Below are 25000 nucleotides of genomic sequence, written 5' to 3'. Positions count from 1 at the left end.
CCTTTTGAGAATCTTCAGTGCAGGGTGTCACAATTAATTCACACACACACACACACAGACACACAGACACAGACAAAGACAGACAGACACGCACACACACAAACACACACACACACAGAAACACAGACACAGACAAAGACAGACAGACACGCACACACACACACACACACACACACACACACACACATTTTTCAATTTTTATTCAATAAAGCGTCCTTTCCTTTTTTCTTTCTTCTTCTTTCCTTCTTTTTTCTTCAAAACCCAAAACACTTGAAGTTTTATTTTTCTTTAATTTTTTTTTAGACTGACTTTCTGAAAAGTCCTGACAAAAAGCAGAAAAAACTTGAATATTTAATTTTTTATTAGGAATACTATCATATTTTTTCTTTTTTTTCTTCAATAATTACTTCCTAACTTGCATATACGCCGCTATTAACAATCTTACGCACAAGTGTATCTTTTAAAAGAGGCGGACACGCACGAATGCGCGCAACTTGCAAACAAACATGTTTATTTATTTGAACAGCATCTTTTATTAAGCACCGAAGAGAAGTGAGGGGGTGGCTATTCGAACTCATATTTTTTTTCTGTAAAATATCCGGTATCGCTGTTGAGACATCTTTTAATTATGTGTACTAGCGGGACCTGTGGATATTCAACAGGGAACTCAATTATATGTAATATATTGATGCTGGCATTCTGTAGATGTAGATTCTGTAGATTCAGTGTAAATGGAGACACTCTGATATTATTGTAGCTCTTTTGTTAAAGCTGCAAAAGTATTTATCTAAGCTAGCAGGGATGCCCAGCGTAACTCGGTCGTAAAATACGCTTAAATATGATATTTTAATTCTTGCAAATTTCGTATATCTATATATCTATAAAAGTGAACGTGTCTGTCTGTCTGTGTGTCTGTGTGTGTGTCTGTCTGTGTACATTTCCCTACGCAATAACTCTGTCAATTTTTAGTGTATAGACTCGAAATTTGAAATACTGGGTACTGAGATTTGGGAAAATCGATGTGACGGGTGTCAGCCAGAAATTTGGCTGTTAAGGGGTCAAATTTCAACGATTTGACCTTTAAGAACTCTACCAAACTCCTCCGACAATTTTGGGTCTAGACACTTGAAATTTTAGATATAGGTTCCTTGAACATGGATCTAACTTAATAAAGTGATTTGAGCCCGAAACAATAAATTTTAAGGGGCCATAATAGGGGTCAAAGTTTTAAAAAATTAACCTTTGTTTTTGTTTTTTTTAGCTTTTTTTGCACAGCATACACCTCCAAACACCCGAGAACGCCGGGCACCCCTGCTAGTATTATTATAGAGTTAATGTTCTATCGATTTTTATATATTATAAAGTTGCGATTAAAAAAAAAAAAAAAAAAAATTCATATGACTTGGGTGCATTAGCTTGAATCGAAACCGAAACAACGACTTTTGAAGAATTATTGGTAAAATTATTTATAAAAAAATAAATGACTTAAGTGCCCAGCTTTAATCAAAACCGAAACCAAAACTTATGAAGAATTCTTGCTAAAATTATTTATTACAAGAAATGGAAGTCAATAGCAATTAAACGACAGTCACTCGGATGATAGAGAGATTTAGAAAGATATGGAATTAAAAAATTAAAATAAAATGATAAGGTAGAACCTGGTTTTATCAGGGGATTATTCGACCTGTAATCGAAAACTTTACAGATATCTCTTCAAATAGTAATAAATCTTTTCTTTTTTTTTTTAAGAAGAAATTATTTGCTGAGATTTTATTATCTTCATTGACCGGTGTAACGCAAAATATTCCCCTGTAAAAGTTATTTCTTTTTATCTAGAAGAATAAAAGACTATTTTTAAGCTCGATTTTTTTTCGATTTTCGATACTTATCGAATGAATTTCTGTACAAAACATATCTAAGAACACTGCCAGACATATAAATTAACTTTGCATGAAATTTGCAAAAGATACGCTCAGCCGTTTCGGAACCTATACGGAAGGAACTCACACACTCTTACACACGCACTCACACACGTCTGTTTGGCACATACGAATTCCCCCCCCCTAGTTTTCTTTATTTCGCCAATAATAGTCTTTCCATAAAAGATGATAGCCGAACGAGCTCTCGAGAAATTTCCGCATATTTAATTTAAATCTCTATATAAGTTTTGAACCTCCATATATATATATATATATATATATATATATATATATATATATATATATATATACTAGGGGGGTACCCGGCGTTGCCCGGGTGTTTAGAGGTGTGTGTGCTCGGGCGGGGTGTTAATCAAAACATAAGAATAAGCGAAGTAAATATTTTAAAACTTAAAAAATCAAAAGAAACACGAAAAAAACTAACATAAGGCAAACGAACGATGTTAAATGTAAAAATCGGAAAAGCAAAAAAAGAAAACGCGAATGTGATGAAAAAAAGAAACGGAAAAACGAACGTTAAAACTTCGTTAAAAAATCTGAAAAATAACCCACCCACCCAAAAAAAACACGTGAAAAATGGCTTAAATAACCCTGTTTCAATATTAAAATTTTAAAAATCGAAAAAAAAAATCTCACACCACGATTCGAACCAAAAACCTTTAGATAATGATGCCGCGCTCGAAGCTAAGACGACGTCTACGAAATTCTGTCTGTTTTTTTAATATTTAAAGTAAATCATGTTCCGATGTCGTATGACGCATGCGTAGAAGCGAAATTTTCATGAGAGGACGGTTTTTGCTGACCCCTCGCTGTCGGGCGAAGGTGGGTAATTAAAAAGGATACTAATCTCGTGAAAATCCGTGACCCGAGTCAAAAGTTTTTGCGAGACATACAAATACACATACATACATACATACACACATTTTCGTTTTATATATATATATATATATATATATATATATATATATATATATATATATATATATATATATATATAAGATGATAGGTTATGAAAAGGAAGGGTTGTAAAGAGATAGCTTCGAATTTGGGGGTATCAAAACCAAATCAAAATATGATGAAAGTAAAAATAAAATAGATAAACCCCATAATTTATTATACCATACCTGTTCACACTGAAACACTTATCACAATATTCTGTGGATCTATATTAAAAAACCTTGTTAAACTTTGTGACATATTTCCATTCTATGGAGGTAAGGTGCGAACGAACACCCCATAATTTTATTAAACCATATTTCTTCAAACTGAAATATAATTATCAAAGTATACTTACGCAGATAGATATGAAAAGTCTTTATTAAAGTTTGTGCCTATTTCCATTCTATGGAGGCGAGGCGCGAACGCAGACCCCACAATTTTATTATACCATCCCTATTTAAGTTAAAACAAACTTATCAAAGTATTATTATGTACATCTATACCCAAAACACTTGTAAACATTTTTTTTTCATTTTTTATTTCCATACTTTGTGGACCAGGCGCGAACGCAGACCCCACAATTTTAATGAACCACCCTTCTGCCAGATCAAACATACCCATTCCTGTGTCTCGATACATCTTCTATCATAATATGTAATCAGTTTTTTTAAATAGTCAACCATACACGAGCCTATTCGTGACCACACACACACACACACACACACACACACACACACACACACACACACACACACTCAGCTTTATATCTATCTATCTATCTATCTATCTATCTATATATATATATATATATATATATATATAGATGTCGTGTCAAAATGTCAGATAAACGGCAACGTTTGTGTACTACGCGCGTGTGCTTGATTGCTTGATTTGTATCCGTGTGCTTCCGGTACACACGAAACCTTTTATAGTAGTTGCAATATCTTGCTATAAATCTTTAGGAAAATCCTTGAATGCAAAAATCATAGAAATGAAACCTCAACCAAAAAACCTAGAGAACTTGTAGTTGCAAACACTTTTGTATACCTAAAAAATGATGGCAGCAGAGTATTATTTTTTTGTCACACAAACTTGAGTTAAGACCAATAATCGTGTCAGCGAGAAGTCAATGGTAGACAGTTGTTGCAGTAACACAAAATCATTTGTAGTTTTTCGTATTATTTGGATTCATCGGCCTACTGTTCTCATCTTTTTCTTGTCATTTTCACAACGTTTCGGTCGATGTAACCTCCGACCTTCTTCTGGTCTGTCTTGTCGAACTCGGGAATGTTTATGTCAAACTCGGGAATTTGGACGCTATTTTGAATGAAATCTTTTATTTACTTCATGAGGGTAGCATGCTCTTGTTACGTCAGCTGAAGAAGGTCGGAGGTTACATCGACCGAAAGATTGTGGAAATCACACTCAAGAATTAGAACAGTAGTTTGATGAATCAAAATATTACAAATAACTAATCCTCATCTCAAAGATTCAGAAACGTCACTTGCAGTTAATTACTTTCTACTTAGGTTCAACTCTCTTCCTGATCTTCATCAATTTCAAATCACATTCTTAGATTATTGGTAGACATTTATGCAGACGGCACTACCATCTATGGCAACATTTCAAAAGCCGGCAATGACCATGATTTTTCTTACTCTCTCTTTTTTCTGACATTCTGTATATTATTTACATATATTTAAATAAATAATTATATCTGTTTTACATTAAATTATTCTTTCATATCCATTAATTAATAGTTGCTTCATATTACTAATATATTGATATTAGTTATTGTATATTATTTATGTATATTTTAATAAAGAATTAGATGTGTTTACATTAAATTATTCTTTCATATCCATTATTTAATAGTTGCTTTATATTACTAGTATATTATAATTAGTTATTGTATATTATTTATGCATATTTAAATAAAGAATAAGATCCGTTTACATTAAATTATTCTTTCATATCCATTATTTACTTGTTGCTTTATATTACTGTTATATTATTATTAGTTGTTGTATATTATATATGCATATTTAAATAAAGAATAAGATCTGTTCACATTCAATTATTCGTCCATAACCATTATTTAACAGTTGCTATATAATACTATTATATTATTATTAGTTATTCTCTCTCCTCTGATCTTGAACTTTGGTGCCATGGAGAAAAGGGCAGCTGGTTAATTTTAATGCATTTAAAACCAAACTTCTCTCTTTCAATCACCAACGCTCTGACTCCCACCTATTCCCAATTGAAATGAGTGGCCCTGGTCTTAGGGCAGCACCATGTCTTGACAAGCTTCATTCCTGATCTGAAATGGAATACATACATGAAATCTATTGCCAAGATCTCTGTTTCTAAATCTAAGCGAAAATTCCAGGACCTAAGTTTTTTTTTTAAGAACTGTTCGTCTGTGGAACACGACACCACAGAGCTGTTTCCGGGACGACTATAACAGTAATTAGTTGTGACTTTCTAACCTAAAAATGTTTTAAATCTCGCGTTGAGTCCCATATATTCTCATGTGACTTCCATGATAGGTTCTGTTTCATTTGCCTCTCCATGGGCGGCGTCAGAAGCAGTTATAAGGCAATGGTATCCTAAAGGGTGAAACGATAAAATTGTCGCCCTAGAAAAGACGACATGATTCCATTTCCATTTGATGAAAACCGTTTTTTTTGTTTGTTTTTTCAGACTATCTACTAGTTGGCCAGTTGTGTACAAATCCCAAGAGCAACAGGAGCCTTCGATCATGTCTGAAAGGGACACAATGTTGAACGAGCTAGATCGGAGATGCGCCACTGTACAACTCATCGATGCTCTATCGATTCAAGTTATGACAACAGGAACATTGCCAGCACCTCAAATCGCTGGATTGCTACAAATAACAGAGACGTGTCCAGGGTGATGAAGGCAAAGTTTCCGGCTACGCTTATGGTCCTTGGTGTGGTTTCAAGTGAGGGCCACATCATGCCACCTCACATTTTCGAAGTTGGCTTGAAAGTCAACGCCAAAGGTATGCTGAAGAATGTGGTGATCCCTGGTGAAATCAGGTGGTCCCTGGCATACCCTGGATGTGGCAACAGGACTCGGCGCTGGCCCACAAGTCCAAAGAGACGCAGGCTTGGCTTCAGAAAGACTGCTAGAACTTTGTATCCTTCCCTCGCTGCCCCCTCCCCCCCGACCTGAACCCGCTGGACTACTTCGTTCGATCATACATCGAGAACATCACCAACATGACCTCCCACAACGCCAAAACGTATTGAGGAGGATATTCAGGCTGAAGGCGGTTAAATTGAATAGATGTCACTACAATATGGTTGTCTTCAAGTCTAACGTAAATAAGTTCTTGATGAGCCGTTCCATATAAGTTATCAAATTTAACAAATTCTCATTACTAATGATTATTATATTGTCCAATTTCTACTGTACACTCTTTAACCCTTATCCTTGAGTGGCCTCTTGGCCTTGATAATGAGTTGATACCTATGAAAAAAAAAATGAAAATGTCCAAAGTGAACAAGTTCTAATTGAATCGTCCCCCTAAGTAATCCAAGTTGCAAAATTCCCACTGTTTACTATGCTAAAATCACAATGACTAATGTATACCTATTAACCCTTATCCTCGAGTGGCCTCTGGGCCTTGATAAGTGGTGACACCCTTGTAAAAAAAAAAAATGTCAGCTCTACCACATAATGAAGTTACTTGAATTGATATTTTAAATTAAAGTTTTGAAATAAAGTTAACTGTATTGAAGGTGCTGGTAATGGTCCTGTTCTCATAACTTGAATTGGTAGAGAGCATGAGTTATACAGCGGCGCATCTCCGATCTCGCTCGTTAAACATTGTGTCATTTTCAGACATGATAGAAGGCTCCTATCGCTGTTGGGATTTGTACACAACTCGCCAACTAGTAGATAGTCTGCAACAACAAAAAAAAAAAAAGGAAAACCGAAATGGAATCATATCTTTTCTAGGACGACAATTTTATCGTTCAATCCTGTATGTATATACAGGGAGAATAGATGCAGTAATAGACACGTTACTTTGGGTTTTTTTTTTTTTACAGATGACTGGGAAATAAGAAAAAAAGGAAAGAAAGAGATATAAGGAGAACTCACATCCGACTATTAAAAAGGCAAACCGGATGTCCGTATGGGAAGGCCGGAAGTTGTAACCCGGCTCCAATTTTGATTCTTGCGAATCATGTTGATTTTCAAAACTATTCCCTTTTGGCGGCCAATTCCCTATCTCGCTCTCTTTATAATATATCCATCCCTCTCTCTCTCTCTCTCTCTCTCTCTCTCTCTCTCTCTCTCTCTCTCTCTATATATATATATATATATATATATATATATATATATATATATATATATACATTAAAAATATATACATCCCTACGTATATATCTACACACACACACACGTATATATATATATATATATATATATATATATATATATATATACAGACATATATATACGTATACATATACATACATATATGAATACATGCATATATATACACATATATAGATACATGTATATATATACATATATATACACATACACACGCACACACAGATACACACATATACACACATATATATAGGCACAGACGCATATATATACACGCGCACATATGTACATATATATATGTATATACATATATATATATATATATATATATATATATATATATATATATATATTATTGTTTTATAGTTTGTTCAATGAATAAATTTCAGTTTTGAAAAATTATATTTTTCTGAATGAAATTTAAATATTTTTTAAAGCATAAAATTTATTTACTCAATCAAATATATTGAGTTCTTCCCTTTTTGGGTGGGATTATCTTATATAAAAATATCACCTCCTAAAAACATTTTGTAAGACCTGTACCACAGGATTCCATAATCTGTGTTCTTGTTCGCCTCAGGAGAACCTATGCTGACGATGGCTGAAAGCCAGAAACCTGCACGTCCATGACTATATCTTTATGCGTGTAAAATAATATTTGAAAATAAAAATAAATACGTCCCATAAAAAATAAGGGCGATCCCTTTCTCTCTCTCTCTCTCTCTCTCTCTCTCTCTCTCTCTATATATATATATATATATATATATATATATATATATATATATATATGTATATGTATGTATATATATATGTATATATACATATATATATATATATATATATATATATATATATATATATATATATATATTAAGTAAAGTGATTTTCAATTTAAATTTGCTGATGAGGAGACCGTGCTTACCAAAAAAAATATATATAATTGTTCTACATAACATCATGTATACCACAAATAAAAAGCACGGATTTCCGAAACGATCGTACAGATAATTGACTTTGTTGTTGTTCCTTCTTATGAAACTGATTTTTAATTTAATTAAAATTTGACTTTTAAATTTAAAAATTATTTTTAAATTTTTAAATTGAAAATCACTTTACTTAATATTGAATTAGCTCTAGGACATTTAACTATCGAGCTTATTATATATCTAAATTACAACGAGCATTTCCTGTATTTTAATTAAACTAGTAATTTCACTGTTACATTAAAATACACTTAGCTCTTTAGACTATTATCCTAATCTCCTATATATATATATATATATATATATATATATATATATATATATATATATATATATATATATATATATATGTATGTATATATATATGTTATTGTTGTTTCAAACGATAAATACGGTTAATATTGGCTCCGCCTCGAAACTCATTTTTCTTTTTCATTATTTACTTAGAATGTCGCCCTGTAATTTGTTTGGACGTATATAACATTTTTATTTATTTATTATTTTTAAAACAGCAATCTAAGTAAGCGTACATTACTGTTTTAAAAATAATAAATAAATAAAAATGTTATATATATATATATATATATATATATATATATATATATATATATATATATATATATGTATGTATGTATATACGTGGCTTCCTTCAGTCTTGACAGACTATGGATACCAATTGTAAGGGTACCTGCGCGGTGAATTTGTGTGGCAAGAGTGCCGCAGTCTCCAACCACTATCTCCTGAGTAAACATTGTTGCATACCAGTGGCAAGTGTAGGCACAGGACGACTGGAAACAATGCCGAGATAAGCGGAGAGCACATACAGCGCTTAGAATTCTAAAATGGTCACCCATCTGGTATTAGGCAAGCTCAACGTTGCTTAACTTCGGTGATCTGGCGAGAACCGGTACGGCATATATATATATATATATATATATATATATATATATATGATGATTGCAACGTCTTGTCAGACGAGTGCCACTCCCTCAGACATTTAAAATCCATGAGCCCAAATGCCTGAGGGAGTATCTATACAAAGATGATGTTACAGAGTCTTAGCTTTGTACGACAGCTAAGTCTCTCTCTCGGTTCAAAATGTTGAGATCCAGCAACAAGCAAGAGCAAGATAGCCAGCAACAAATTAAACTACAGACCACCTTAATGCGGGTACTGGTCTCCCGCTTTATGGTTTTTTTAATCAGAGATTTGCTTCTCCTAGAAAGGTTGCCTTCACCACGGCTTACGGGAGCCCTCTCCACCCCAATACACACACACAAATATACACGGTGCTAGTTGGCCGTTGACCCAGAAAAGAGTTCATTCGCCCTTTGGAAGGTCTTGTTTTTAATCCTCCAGGGGGACTAGCCGCCCTCCTCACCAAAAAAGTCTGGTGGGGGAACCAGTTTAGTCGCCGGTGACCCGACCATGAGGCAGGTAGTACTGGGTTACATGGTACCAGTAGCATATGACATGACCTGACACAATATATATATAATGGTAGCCGAATGGATACGGTCTCCGCTAATCGAGCCAGAGATGTCTCGTGTCGCGGGGTTCGAATCGTTCGGCTGGTGTTAATCGTGACACCCTGCACTGAAGAATCCCGAAAGGATGAAACACTAGTGTCAAAATGTATGTATTTAATTATTATAGTAAAAAAATAATTTAATTAAATTATTATAGTAAAAAAATAATTTAATTTAATTATTATAGTAAAAAAATAATTATATATATATATATATATATATATATATATATATATATATATATATATATATATATATATATAATTATTTGCTGCAATAATTATTAAGTACTTACAGACACCAGTGTTTCATCCTTTCGAGAATCTTAGGTGCAAGGTGTCACGATTAATACCAGTCGATATATTTGAACCCGGCAACACAGGCCATCTCTGGCTTCATTAGCAAGGACTATATCCATTCAGCTACCGTTAACCGCGAGAAATGCTGTTGAATTTTAAACATTTATTTCATTAAATGCTTTTAACGTTTGTCAGAATTATTTAATTATTATATGACGATCTGCGCATATATATATATATATATATATATATATATATATATATATATATATATATATATATATATATATATATAGCGTGTCCAGGGGTGATGAAAAAAATCCAATAAAGTGCTCGATCGTAGATGTGAGAGCTGAAGATACAATATTTATTATGACACTATATATACATTTTTTTTTTTTTTAGCTTTTTCTTTGTCGCCGAAGAGATTATACCGATTTTCTACAGTATATTATTACTGTTTTCGGTGTATCGAAACCAATGGTACGACCTTGAAATATGTATATATAGTGTCATAATATATATATATATATATATATATATATATATATATATATATATATATATATATATATATATATATATATATATTAAGAGTATATATATATATATACTCGTCCACATACACTTTTCCATGATAAAACTGGTACCCAGAATTAGATGGACTCGAGCAATTGTAATTGCTCGATTCCATCTATGTCTGGGACGCTTGCTCAAGTTGTCGGCGGAAGAGATAGAGAACGATCGCTATACGAATGGCACGTCGTTTTAGCACTAAAACCCTTCAATCCAAACATATTTTGTCATATTTATTATTGAGGACCTTCAATCAGTCAAAAATACGATTACTGAAAATAAATCATCATTATTGAGAGGAAGTTAATTCATATATATGTTAAATTTTACTGTCAATACACAACAAACTCTATGTTTAACTGACTTTATAACAGTGATTCATATATATATATATATATATATATATATATATATATATATATATATATATATATATATATATATATGTGAACGGGTGTATATATATATATATATATATATAAATCGTTATATATATATATATATATATATATATATATATATATATATATATATATATATATATAAAAGAGGTTTATTTAAAAAAACAAAAACAAGAGAGATAGATATTTGGTCTGCTTAAAGTAGCATTTTTATATGCGTCCACACGTCTCTATAAGGGGCTCTCTCGATCTGTATATCTGTATGTCACGCTGAAATTTCGAATAGCATTGCCACCGCTAAAAACGCCCAGGTTGATTTTACGCACCTTACTGATACACGTCCTCTCGATATACTGGGCGGTCGCGGCACACAGTTTGGGTAACTATGCACAATAAACGTTGTCGATCGTTGTTATTGTTAACAAGTATAATTAATTCGATTGATAGAAGAAGCACTCCTAAAATTTGAGAAACGCTCCAATTATTTCTTTGCGCTCTCCTTTTGCTAGGTAGCAATGCTTGCGTGACGGCAGCGCATTGTAATGAATATGAAATACACCCTCGTTTGCATGACGCGTCCCGAGATATCAAGCGTTTAACAATGTATATTGTCCAATAAACCCACCCCATATATATATATATATATATATATATATATATATATATATATATATATATATATATATATATATATATGATGAAAATGATGGAAATAGTATTCCGACAACATAGAGAAAATAAAAAGGAACAAACCGTATTATGTGTTCATCAACGTTTCGTCTTTATTTCGAGACTTCATCCAGAGGAAGTCTCGAAATAAAGACGAAACGTTGATGAACACATAATACGGTTTGTTCCTTTTTATTTTCTCTCTCTCTCTCTCTCTCTCTCTCTCTCTCTCTCTCTCTCTCTCTATATATATATATATATATATATATATATATATATATATATATATATATATATGATTACTTCATTTAATCACATAAATTAAGACACGAAAGTATAAATTAATACGTAACATACGAAAGTATAGATTTATGCGTTAACTTTAAGTATTTACTTCAACAGTGCTCAATACGTAGGTAGAGCTAAGTAGTAAGTTATAAAATATATATGGCAATTAAGTTACACAGAATATTCCGCTAGGATTTATCAGGCTTATGCAAATGTCATATTTGGGCTGGTGCATCTGCTACTAGTCTCTCACTCCTAGACAAGGTCCAAAAGAGAGTCGCCTGAACTGTCATCTAAGCTTCATTGAGAGTATTACCAGGACCGCTGTGAAGAAGGTAGTAGCTTTCTGGCATGGTAGAGAAAGCCTAACACCCAAAAGTATCCTGTACCTCTATAAGGCCACCATTCGCCCGTGTATGGAGTATTGTTGTCATATTTGGGCTGGTGCATCTGCTACTAGTCTCTCGCTCCTAGACAAGGTCCAAAAGAGAGTCGCCAACCTGAGAGGTCCTGAACTGTCATCTAAGCTTCAGCCTTTGTCTCACCGACGAAATGTTTCATCCCTCTGCCTGTTCTACAAGTATTTTAATGGTGAATGCTCTGAAGAACTGCAAGCACTTGTGGCCCCACGACGTAAATACCCTCGACAAACTCGACAAGCAGCGAAATCTACACAGTAGAGATTCCTAGATGTAAGAGAGCTTTCTACTCTAGTAGTTTTTTTCCCCAAAACTGCTGGACTTTAGAATTCCCTTCCGGATCCCTGCTTCCCCAACTGTACTGACATGCAGAAGTTCAAGTGTAACGTGAACCGACATCTTGCCGCCCAACTCCCTACATAGTATCCCAGTAGCTTATGTCCCTGATAGTAGCCCCTTACACCAAAGTGGCAATGTGCCTTGTTTGGGGTGAAAACGTATATATATATGTGTGTGTGTGTGTGTGTGTGTGTGTGTGTGTGTGTGTGTGTGTGTGTGTGTGTGTGTGTCAGGTCATGTCATATGCTACTGGTACCATGTAACCCAGTACTACCTGCCTCATGGTTGGTCACCGGCGACTAAACTGGTTCCCCCACCAGACTTGTTTGGTGAGGAGGGTGGCTAGTCTCCCTGAAGGATTAAAAACAAGACCTTTCAAAGGGCGAATGAACCCTTTTTCAGAGTCAACGGCCAGCTAGCACCATGTGTGTTTGTTTATATATGTGTGTGTTGGGGTGGAGAGGGCTCCCGTAAGCCATGGTGAAGGCAACCTTTCTAGGAGAAGCAAATCTCTGATTAAAAAAAACATAAAGCGGGAGACCATTACCCGCATTAAGCTGGTCTGCAGTTTAACTTGTTGCTTGTTATCTTGCTCTTGCGTGTTGCTGGATCTCAACACTTTGAACCGAGAGAGGGACTTAGCTGTCCTACAAAGCTAAGACTCTGCAACATCATCAGTGTATAGATACTCCTTAAGTCTATTAAAATGGTCTTGTGGCGATGGAAGTCATTTTTGGGCTCATGGACTTTAAGTGTCTGAGGGAGTGGCACTCGTCTGACAAGACGTTGCAATCATCATATATATATATATATATATATATATATATATACTAGCTGGACGCCTATTTTCAGTGTCAAAACAATTCTTTTGATTGCGTTTATTTATTTGATTTTGTTTAAAACAAAATCTTCCATTGCTGGTAATAATGATAAAATAATAAATATTTTTATTGATTTTAAAATACTAATAAAGTTAAAATCAATAGATCATCCCCCAAAAGTGTATTTTGACGTTTAGGAAAATATCTGCATATTTAATATGTGTTTTTTTTTTTTTAACGAAATTCGGGGAAAATAACAATTCTACAATTATATATTAAGAGATTTATAAAGAATCAGAATTGGTAAGAATCGTGAAAAATATTAGAATCGTCTCATCACTAATATATATATATATATATATATATATATATATATATATATATATATATATATATATATACTTTACTTAGTTTACACATAAGCATTCATGTGTCGCTACACATTCATGAGCATGTTTCGGTCAGCCAATACAATTAATATAGCTGATATAAAAATAGACTCCGGAAGAATTATCCCTCTTGACCATCCCTCTTGAAGAAGCCGGCATAAATCGGGCGAAACGTTGAGTATCCAGGTCCTTCCACCTCCATTTTATTTCATATATATATATATGTATATATATATATATATATATATATATATATATATATATATATATATATATATAAGTGATTTTAAAAAATGCATACGTTTTCTTTTTGTTTTTTTTTGTTTTTGTGTTTGTGATATTACTTGGTAATACTGGATTCCAGTACAAGAATTCGTCTAGTCTGGTGGAGTATCCAGCTTCGTACTGTTACTTGAGGTAACATCACTTGGAGACGGTTCACTATCCCTTGTAAAACCTAGTATAAGTAATCCATGCTGAGGATGCAATGTGATTTTGAATATTTAGTCAGGGTTTTCTAGTAGGTAAACGTATCCTCATGCCAGGTTGTTCTGGCAACCTCCTGTACAGGGAGACCTTAGATAGTCGAAAGCAGTGTCTAGCAGTCATTCAAGTGCTCTCCAATATCTAGCCGCACTGATGAGTTGTGATACAACGAAACAGTACTCTATGTGGATGACGAATAAAAAGCCCTCCTCTTTGGGTTGAGCACTTTTAAAAATATATTTTCACCCGATGCGTATTTAACCAATTAAGTGAAGCCCACTATTAATTTGTTTGTAAACAAATGATGGTTTGAGCACTGTTGCGACGGGCGAGTGAAAATTTAATACACACTCGATGAGAAATATTTACAGCACTGATTCGTGGCCCAATTGTTAGAACAGTCGACTGTCAACTTGACGGATGTAGGTTTGATCTAGGGAAGGGTGTTTTTTTTTTTGTTTTTTTTTTTACACGGTGGTCACCACTTATCAAGGCCCGGAAGCCACTCAGGGATAAGGGTTATTGCAAGTACAGTACGTTAGTGTGGAGATTTGAAAGTGTTTACTTAAGGGGGCGGTTCATTAGGAATTTGTTAACGTTGGACTTGAAGACATCCAAGTTGTAGTCAGGTGGGAAGCAGGCAGACGGAACAGAGTTCCACAGGCGTGCAGTTCTAAGAAAGAAGCTTTGTTCATGGAATTCACGTTTTGATTTAGGCACAGATACAGAGTGGGGGAAAATTTTCACAGTGGATTCAGCTAGACAGGTCTTTCGTGAAAGACTGGCGAGGGGGGAAACCAGAGATTGGAGTTCAGACGAGCACTTGCCATGGAAATAACGATAAAACAATGATAGGCTCGCAACGTCTCTTCTGTGAGAGAGAGGTTGCAGGTATGTCTAGCCGCACTAACGAGTTGTAATACAACGAAACTATACTGTATCTGTGTGTACATGTCTGTGCGTGTACATTTCCCTATCAAATTACTCCGTCAATTTTCAGTCTACAGACTCCAGATTTGACATAAGGGGTATTGAGATTTGGGAAAATCTTTTTAATCTGTTTTCGGACAGAAATTTGGCTGACAAGGGGTCAAAATTCAACGATTTGACCTTTAAAAACTCTACCAAAGTCCTTCGCTAATATTCGGTCTAAACACTTGAAATTTTAGACGTAGGTTCCATGGACATGGATCAAACTTTTTAATTTGATTTGAGCCCAAAACAATAAATGGTAAGGAATCAAAATTGGGGTCAAAGTTCAAAAAGAAATTTGAACACTCAGCCAATATTTTGTCTAAACATTTGAAATTTTTCATAAATTGTATTCGGACATAGGTCAAGGTTTTTAGTCGGTTTTTGGCCGAAAATCTGGCTATTAAGGGGTCAAAGTTCCAAAGATTTCACCTTTGCAGTCTCGAGCAAACTATTCAGCAAATTGTGGATCAAAACATTTGAAATTTTACATTAAGGGTATTCAAACATGCAGCAAGCTTTTTAATCAGTTTTTGGGTGAAAATTTGGCTGACAAGAGGTCAACGTTGAAAGAGTTGACCTTTGCAAACTCTACCAGACTCCTCCGCCAATTTTTGGTCTAAACGCTTGTAATTTTAGATGTAGGTTATCTGGACATGAGTCAAACTTTTTAATATATATATATATATATATATATATATATATATATATATATATATATATATAACTACTTCATTTACTCACATAAAATTAATATACGAAAGTATAAATTTGTGCGTAAACTTGAAGTATTTACTTCAACAGTGCTCAATACGTGGGTAGAGCTAGTTAGTAAGTTGTAAAATATATATGGCGATTAAGCTACACTGAATATTCCGCGTTTCATCACTCTAGGATTCTTCAGGCATTCCTGAAGAATCCTAGAGTGATGAAACGCGGAAGCCTGAATAATCCTAGAGTGGATGAAATGCGGAATATTCAGTGTAGCTTAATCGCCATATATATTTTATAACTTACTATATATATATATATATATATATATATATATATATATATATATATATATAGTTTTCCGAATGAACGATTACATAATTATTTCCACACAGTCAAACAACGTCGCAGCCCACAAGAACCATGGCAGTCAATGAACCAGAAGTTCAAGACTCAAGATTCGCTCTCATTTGGACTCATCAATAGATATATCCGAACTCGGGATTTGAAACCGAACCTCTTGCATACGAGGCGAGTACTCTGCCACATGAGCTACCGCGCCACACGCATGACTAACTCCTGTGTTGAACTTCCTGTTCGTTGACTGTCATGGCTCTTGTGGCTGCGATGTTGTTTGACAGTGGGGAATAAATATGTTTGTGCGCGCGCACGCGCGTGTGCAAAATATATATGTACATATGTGTGTGCGTGTGTGCGTTATTTCGTATCTGTAACAACTTTTCCAAAAAGGCACATCTCTTTCCCACTACACCTCCCCAACTCACTCTTTTTTTTTCTATCTCTTTCTTTGTATCTATCTTTCTACCACTTCCTTCACCAATTATAACTCCTTTATTTTTCAAGTGTCGCTCCCTCCACCATCTCAACTGCCCTGTCCCCCCCTCCCCCCCCCTCTCTCTCTCTCTCTCTCTCTCTGTCTCGCACTTTCAATATCTCTTCCTATTGCGTTTATCGCACGACAGTTAAAGAAAGCCTCTGTGTTCGTGTGTGCGCCCGCTTGCAGTGGTTGTGTGTGTGAGAGAGAGAGAGAGAGAGAGAGAGAGAGAGAGAGGGATAGAGCACGCGTCTGTGTGTGTGTGTGTGTGTGTGTGTGTGTGTGCGCGCACGCGCGTGCGTGCGTGCGTTTGTCCCATCACCATTGTTGAAGTTGCGAAAATAGTGTAAGCGATTTTCGCAGCGCGTCATGACGGACTTATCGCATCACAAGAATTACGGTTAGTGTTTTTTTTTTGTTTTTTTTTTTTAACTTCCTATTTAATTTCTTACTTGTTCTTTATGCATAAATATATGTTCTACCTATTTTTATATCTCCTATATATAAAACTCGATATTTGTCCGTGTGTTGAAGAAATCGATATCTTAACAAAACATTCAAATAAGTTTCAATAAGAGTTACATTTTTCGGCGGACCTGTACGAGAGTGCCCACTCCCTATAAATGCGTGTTTTTCACCCTTTTTTTTTTTTAAGTTTTTTTTTTTTTTTTGGTCAATGTGCATTGTGCCTCCAAAGGGTGTTTATTTCGAAAGCCGTTCTTAACATGGGGAGGTTGTGGGGCGGGATGTTTATTCCGAAAGGCATTTTCTTATTTTCAATCTTCCCGTCATCAACTTCTTAAAGGTAAGTCTTCAGGTGGTCAGTGGTCACTGAGTGCACTTTCACTGTTTTTTTTTTTTTTTTTTTTTTAAATAAATTAAATAAATTTTAAGAAGGGGGTTCACTTTCTTTTTATAACGGTCTAATCACGTGACACGTCGGTATGGACAGTCACGTAGCAATGAAGTAGAACGTTATAACGAGAAAGTGAACCCTTTTCTTAAAATTTATTAAATTTATTTTTTATCATTTTTTCCTGCTAATATGATATTTAAGTCTGTAATCTATAATAATATGTGTGTGTGCGTGCGTGTGTGTGTGTGCGTGCGTGTGTGTGTGTGCGTGTGTGCGCGTGCGCGTGTGTGTGCGAGTGTGTATGTGTGTGTGTGCGCCCGCGCGTATGTGTGTGCGAGTGTGTGTGTGCGCGCCCGCGCGTATGTATGTATGTGTGTGTGTGTGTGTGTGCGTGTGTGTGTGTGTGCACGTATGTGTGTGTGTGCGCGTGCGTGTGTGTGTGCGCGTGTGCGTGTGTGTGTGCGTGTGTGTGTATATGTGTGCGCGCGTGTATGTGTGTGTGCGTGTGTGTGTGTGCGCGCGTGTATGTGTGTGTGCGTGTGTGTGTGTGTGTGTGATCGCGCGCACGCGCGTGTGTGAAGTTTAATTAATTACTTAAGGTAGAGTTCGGCTATTACGCGTCTCTTCCCCTGCAACCTCTTTCTCACAGAAGAGATGTTGCGAGTTTGTCTCTGCTTTATCGTTATTTTCATGGCAAATGCTCGACTGAGCTTCAATCTATGGCCCCCCCTCTCGCCAAACTTTCACAAGAAAAACCCGTCTAGCAGAAAACACTATCAATAATTTCCCCCACTCTTTTATCTGTGCCTAAACCTAAACGTAGATTCCATGAACAAAGTTTCTTTCTTAGAACTGCACGCCTGTGGAATTGTCTTCCGTTTTCCTGCTTTCCAGCTGACTACAATATGGTTGTCTTCAAGTTTTTGATGAGCCGTTCCATATAAGTTAACAAATTTACCGAATTTCCATTACTAACGATTACTATATTGTCCAATTTCTACTGTACACTTTTAACCCTTATCCTCGAGTGGCCTCTTGGCCTTGATAAGTGGTGATGCCCATGTAAAAAAAATAAAAATAAAAAATACAATCGTTTTAAATTGTAACAGACTTGAAGTTACGCTTGAACGCGAATTGCCGCTGGCAGACAACGTAAAATTTAGAGAGAGTCAAAAGTTACTAGATCATTGATTCCCAACCACTGTACCGCGGCACATTAGTGTGTCGTGGGATGATTACTGGTGTGCCGCAAGGAGATTATAGGTCGAAGTAACAAGTTATTTTAGTTGGGATATTTACCTCCCCCAACCAACACTGAAGAATTTCATTGGATTCGCAATCCTTTCCTAGATTTATCGATTATCGATCTTTCCAATTCTGAGTTATGCGAAGAGGAAGAACTAACCAGCCTTTTTCAGTGATCGTGGGCTCATATTGAAGTACGCACAACTGCCATTAGACGTTTTTGGATTTCTGTTATGGAAGAATATCCAACTCTTAGTAAAAAAAAACAAAACAAAAAAAAACATCAAAATCTTGCTGTACTTCTTAACTTCGTACTTATGTGAACTGGAATTTTCGGGTTTGTTTTACTGTACACATAGATTCGAAAAAGTTGTCAAAAACAAATATATAACAAATAAATGTTATCAAAGGAAAGATAAGTTACTTTTCTTCCTAACTGGATCATTTTTTAGTGTTTTTATTTAATGTAATGTTTATTCAGCTCGAAAAACATACAATGTTTACCGATGTAATGGAAAATTACAAATGGCGCCAGACTCTCTGTTGAACACGGCAAGTTTGGGAAAATGATTAAAAAATTAAAAAAAACTATGCAAAATGCTGTTAAAAACCCACCGAATATATGTCAGCTTATGTCACAGTAACATATATTGAGCGAATTTCTCACATTATTTAGTATAGTTTTTGATTTTTAACTAATTTTCTCAAACTTGCTGCGCTTTAAACTTGACTGCGCCTTAAGCAATTTAATGCGGTTCATGTTGTTAATTAATGTTAGTACTCCAATAATGTTCCTCATATTCCTTATTCTCACTGTATTAAACGATCGAAAGTAGAAAGGCACGCGATATTCCGATTTCCTCTGCATGGAAAAATAATATTTGTTAAGTGTTATCTCCAGTTTTTCCTGACTTTCTCCCGCTCTCTCTCTCTCTCTCTCTAACACACACACACACACACACTCTCACTCACTCTCTCTCTCTCTCTCTCTCTCTCTCTCTCTCTCTCTCTCTCTCTCTCTCTCTCTAACCTGATGATTGTTCTTGAAGCTCTAATTTACCCTGGACATTTATATTTATATTTCTGTTTTCTCATGGATTACCGATGCATTTTCAAAAGAATGCTTCGGTATTTCTTGCATCTTTTTTTTTACAATTTCTACTTTTTGACAATCCTCAGTCAATTTTTTAAGTGTTAAGTTCGGTTAATTTTCTAATTTTGTAAGGACTCTGCGCCTGATTTCTGCATCTTTTCCCGAGCTTAACCCTTGCGCAAACACAAGACATTTAGAATTGTCTGCTGCTAGTTCAGACAATTTAAAGTCATCACATTGTTTGTTCACTACAGCTGCGTAGGTGACAAAATCGTCATTATCGTCTTTTATCACATTCAAACATTCTCCAACGCTTATGGAAATGAGACGTTTTCGGCGAGAAAAGTGATGTTAACAAATTTACCGTCTGAGTGTAATGATAAATCTGCTGTTTTCCGAGGCAAGATTTTTTCTCTTCTGGATTTTACCATCTTTCTCATTGAATTTTTATCATATCCTTTTTCTTTTTTTCCGTTTCTTGCTTTCTCAATCCCCTTGAATCCCTTCACTCTATCTCAAACTTTTGAATGACATTTTTTTATGCAAATATAATAATCTTCATATTATTTGTTTCCTGTTATGCATTAACCTGAAAAATGTATTATATATTTTGCGAGCTTCTTCCCTCTGATGAGAAGAATTGTATTCTTCGAAACTCCATGGAATAAGGTTTTTCTTGTTTTATTTGTACTCCTTGTCGAATAATTAAAATTGTGTATACCTTACTTACAGGTTTATAATGTTATATATATATATATATATATATATATATATATATATATATATATATATATATATATATATATATATATATATATATATATAATTTAAAGGAGATTAGAATAATAGTCTAAAGAGCTAAGTGTATTTTAATGTAATAGTGAAATTACTAGTTTAATTAAAATACAGGAAATGCTCGTTGTAATTTAGATATATAATAAGCTCGATAGTTAAATGTCCTAGAGCTAATTCAATATTAAGTAATGTGATTTATAATTTACAAATCAAAAAAAAATTTTTTTGATTTAAAAATCAAATTTTAATTAAATTAAAAATCAGTTTCATAAGAAGGAACAACAACAAAGTCAATTATCTGTACGATCGTTTCGGAAATCCGTGCTTTTTATTTGTGGTATACATGAAGTCACGTAGAACAATTATACATAGTTTTTTTGGTAAGTTTTTCTTTTTTTGAAATCAGGAACTGTATTTAAAGTAGTCATTTAGATGTTTGCTAAAAGATTCATCTGCCTTGCTTTTAATGCTAGGTTTATTTTTGGTGTCTTTTCAATTCAATAGAAATCCTCCAAAATTTGCTGATGAGGAGACCGTGCTTACCAAAAAAACTATGTATAATTGTTCTACGTGACTTCATGTATACCACAAATAAAAAGCACGGATTTCCGAAACGATCGTACAGATAATTGACTTTGTTGTTGTTCCTTCTTATGAAACTGATTTTTAATTTAATTAAATTTTGATTTTTAAATTAAAAATTTTTTTTTTTTTAATTTTTAAATTATAAATCACATTACTTAATATATATATATATATATATATATATATATATATATAAAGCATTATAAACCTGTATATATATATATATATATATATATATATATAATAAAATGAAAATAATAAATTTTCAAGATTTTTATTTTTTATTATATAATTTTTTAACATGTCCTCTTTTCCAGGGTGACAATTTCATTGTTCCATCGTGTACAATTCGTACAACTACGTACTTAATTAAACCTGGCATAGTGATATGGTACAAGAGGGAGAAAGTAGCAACCCTAGTTGAAGTTAGTGTTCGTTATGATGCTGACTTAAACAGAACCGAGAGGGAAAAGATAATGAAATACCAAGGTCACATATGCGACATGAAAAGAAACCGGAATCTTATGAAGATATTCGTCATTCTATCAATTATGGAAACAACCAGGCCCATGAAAGTTAAATCGTCAAAAACTGTCTGACTAATATAACCAGTGAACAAAGTGCAAGGGAGATACAAACAATTGCACTTGAAAGGAGGATTATTGTAATGGGGTACAAATCATCCCTATTTAAGAACTAAGTGGAATCAACCAGTCCTGGTCCTGGATATGACCTTAAACTATATCCAGTGGTGAGTCCCTAGCTTGCAGGCTTTGGGGAGTGTGGAGCCACCCTTTAATTGCTATTGCTCCCAGGTCCACTCCGACCCGGAGTGGTAGTATTTGTTAGGGTCCCAACTATGGGTTAAATAGAAACCAACTTAAAAAAAGCAAACACATATACTCTATTAAAAAATTGTTCTTCAAAATCACTGGATTCGGCATTAAATAACCTGAAAAGGGTTGATATGTCGTAAAACAAAAACAACCAACCAACCAATAATTCTCTCAGTTCAAAATATCAAGTTTCCTCAGTTGGTCATTTATTACTTTTCAAAAGGTATCCATTACAATATTGTTTCGTATTGCGACTAACAAGTCTGCAAAATTGTGTATTTGCTGCATATTTAGTCACGTACTTTTCAGATATTTAATTAAAAAAACAACTTTTGTAACCCTTAGCACGGGTCTACAAAAATTATAATCTTAAAAATATTTCTTAGTTTGCGTGTGTAAAATAGAGGGTGGATGGCTGGTATCTGGTAGGATGACCCATCTCCATCAAAAATGAAATGATAAAAAAGAAAAAGAAAAAGAAAAAATAGATGCACGGCGTAATAATGTCTTTCTTTTCTTTTTTTTTTTTTTTCAGAAAGTCTTGTGAGTGCTGCGCGGGAAATATTTACCATTGGATTTTTTTTACCATTCCTTTGTGGTGTCATTCTCACGTCATCGACGAAATTTCAAAACTGAAGAGACATCTCTAATTCAGGTAAGACCATTTTGTCACGCACACATACATACACACCCGCACACGCGCGCAAACACACACACACGCACATACGCAAGCACGCACACGTATACCCACATACACAAGCACACACGCAAACACACACAAGCACACACACAAACACACACACACACACACCCACAAGCACACACGCAAACACACACATACATACACACATACATCAGCGTGCAAAGTATTTTCTAAGGGAACTCTCCCAGAAATACATAGACAAAGAAGGTTCCTTGGACTGGTTCAAGAGATAAGCTCTCCACCACAACCAGGAAAGGGTTATAATGGCTGCTCAGTAATGACAACAATTGCAGATTCTGCCACACGTAATTGGAAAGTGCGAGTCATCTAGTATCAAGTTGCAAGGTTCGTTTGGGGAATGGCTACTACACAGCGAGACATGACGGAGTATGTAAGTACCCACACTGGACCATCTGTAAAAAATTAAACATCCAGTGAGGCAGCAAGTCTGGGAACATCAACCTGCAAGAACAGTTGGAAATGACTTATATACCATACATTACGACCATGTAATCCCTACAGCCACCTACCTTGAAAATGCTGCTGTCAAACCTGACATAATTATATTGAATAAGTCAGAAAAAGTTGCAACCTTGGTTGAAGTGAGTGTCCCTAATGATGGAGGTCTGAACAGAGCTGAAAGGGAGAAACAGACCAAATATCAAGGTCTCATGTATGATATGAAAAGAAATTGGAATCTTAGGGAGATATCAATCATACCAGTTATTATAGGTGCCGCAGGGCTTATGAAGAAGAACCTGAAGTCCTACCCAATATTCATGGTGAACCAAACGCAAAAGAGATCCAGACAATTGCACTTAAGGGAACAGCGAGGGTACTAAGAAGAGCTCTCGGTTGGTTTCAATAAAAGCAGGGCGGTAGATTTTTAGTTTACCGACCCCTCGGCATTAACCTTTAATTTGTCGACTTTTAGGGGTTTTCGGGTACGCTGAGAACGCAGTTATTTTTTGCGCAAACATTAGCTATTTATATTTGAAGACATTCAGTATCCAACGTAATCACTACTGTTTTTGCTTGCGGCCATCTTGTTTCCCATTTTGGTATAAAAAAAATAAAAATAAAAAAAACGCTAAAAAAAAGCCAAACGAAGCCAAAAGAGCCAAAACATGGCACCCAAAACATTTTTCGGCTTCAAGGTCGAACTGACACCCCACCCCACCCTTCCAGATATTTTTTTCACTTTTCGATATCGAAACGGACAATCTTTCTTAATTACATTAATTTTTTCACTTAATTATGTTCATTTTTTTTTTCACTTTCTTACTAAAATGCGCGCATGCGCGTAGTCACTTGACGTTTTACAAGGTGCATGAATACATGGCGGACATTTTAAATGACAAGAAATATTTTTCATAAATAAAGTTTTCACCTCATTTAATAGTAAAAATATTGCTGCCAGTAAGTTTTCACGGGCTGTTTACAAAAGCATATTTGATGTTTTTCGTTCTTTTTTGGAGGGGGGGGGAGAGTATTCAATTATAGAATTGTGTAGTTTAACAGGTGCTTCTGCAGTTTAATTAACCGTTTTTCCATAAGTAACCCGTCGACATTTAGCGAGTAGAATACCGTTTAACATTTCACAGAAATTCTGTGTTTACATTGGGGGGGGTGATGGAGAGGCGGGGGGGGCGTCTTCCGCCTTCCGATAAACCTTACTTTCTTTTGCGCCAACGCCGGTGGTGAGGAGGGGGGGGATTCCAGTTACATGTGGCATATTTAGTTATTTTTTTTTGGCGTTTTCTCGTTATTGGAAAACAAAATGGTCGCCAGTAAAAATGATAGGGATTACGTTGGATGCTTAATGTCTTCAAACACGGATAACCGCAAAAAAAAAAAAAAAAAAAAAAAAAACGCGATATTCGTTCTCAGCGTACCCGAAAACTTTTAAACGTCGACAAA

The 25000-nt window shown here is 34.8% G+C and overlaps 1 protein-coding gene across 2 annotated transcripts in view; it reads left to right on the top strand.

The window, feature by feature from the left end:
- LOC145269247 (orexin receptor type 2-like) overlaps positions 1–25000 on the top strand; it is a 468223-nt gene that overhangs the window by 353107 nt on the left and 90116 nt on the right. Inside the window, exons 1-2 of one of the 2 annotated variants that reach the window (XM_080124871.1) lie at positions 17223–17367; positions 22913–23032. The gene's annotated coding sequence lies outside the window, so the exon portion shown is untranslated. Of the gene's footprint in view, positions 1–17222; positions 17368–22912; positions 23033–25000 lie in introns of those variants that run through there. The other variant, XM_080124870.1, reaches the window with a different exon arrangement.

This window comes from Euprymna scolopes, chromosome 45 (genome assembly GCF_053919585.1).
Source record: "Euprymna scolopes isolate OS-2025 chromosome 45, ASM5391958v1, whole genome shotgun sequence".
NCBI classification, from domain to species: Eukaryota; Metazoa; Mollusca; class Cephalopoda; order Sepiida; family Sepiolidae; genus Euprymna; species Euprymna scolopes.
The sequence above is the reverse complement of the archived record's forward strand: the minus strand, read 5'-3'. Positions and strand labels throughout refer to the sequence as shown.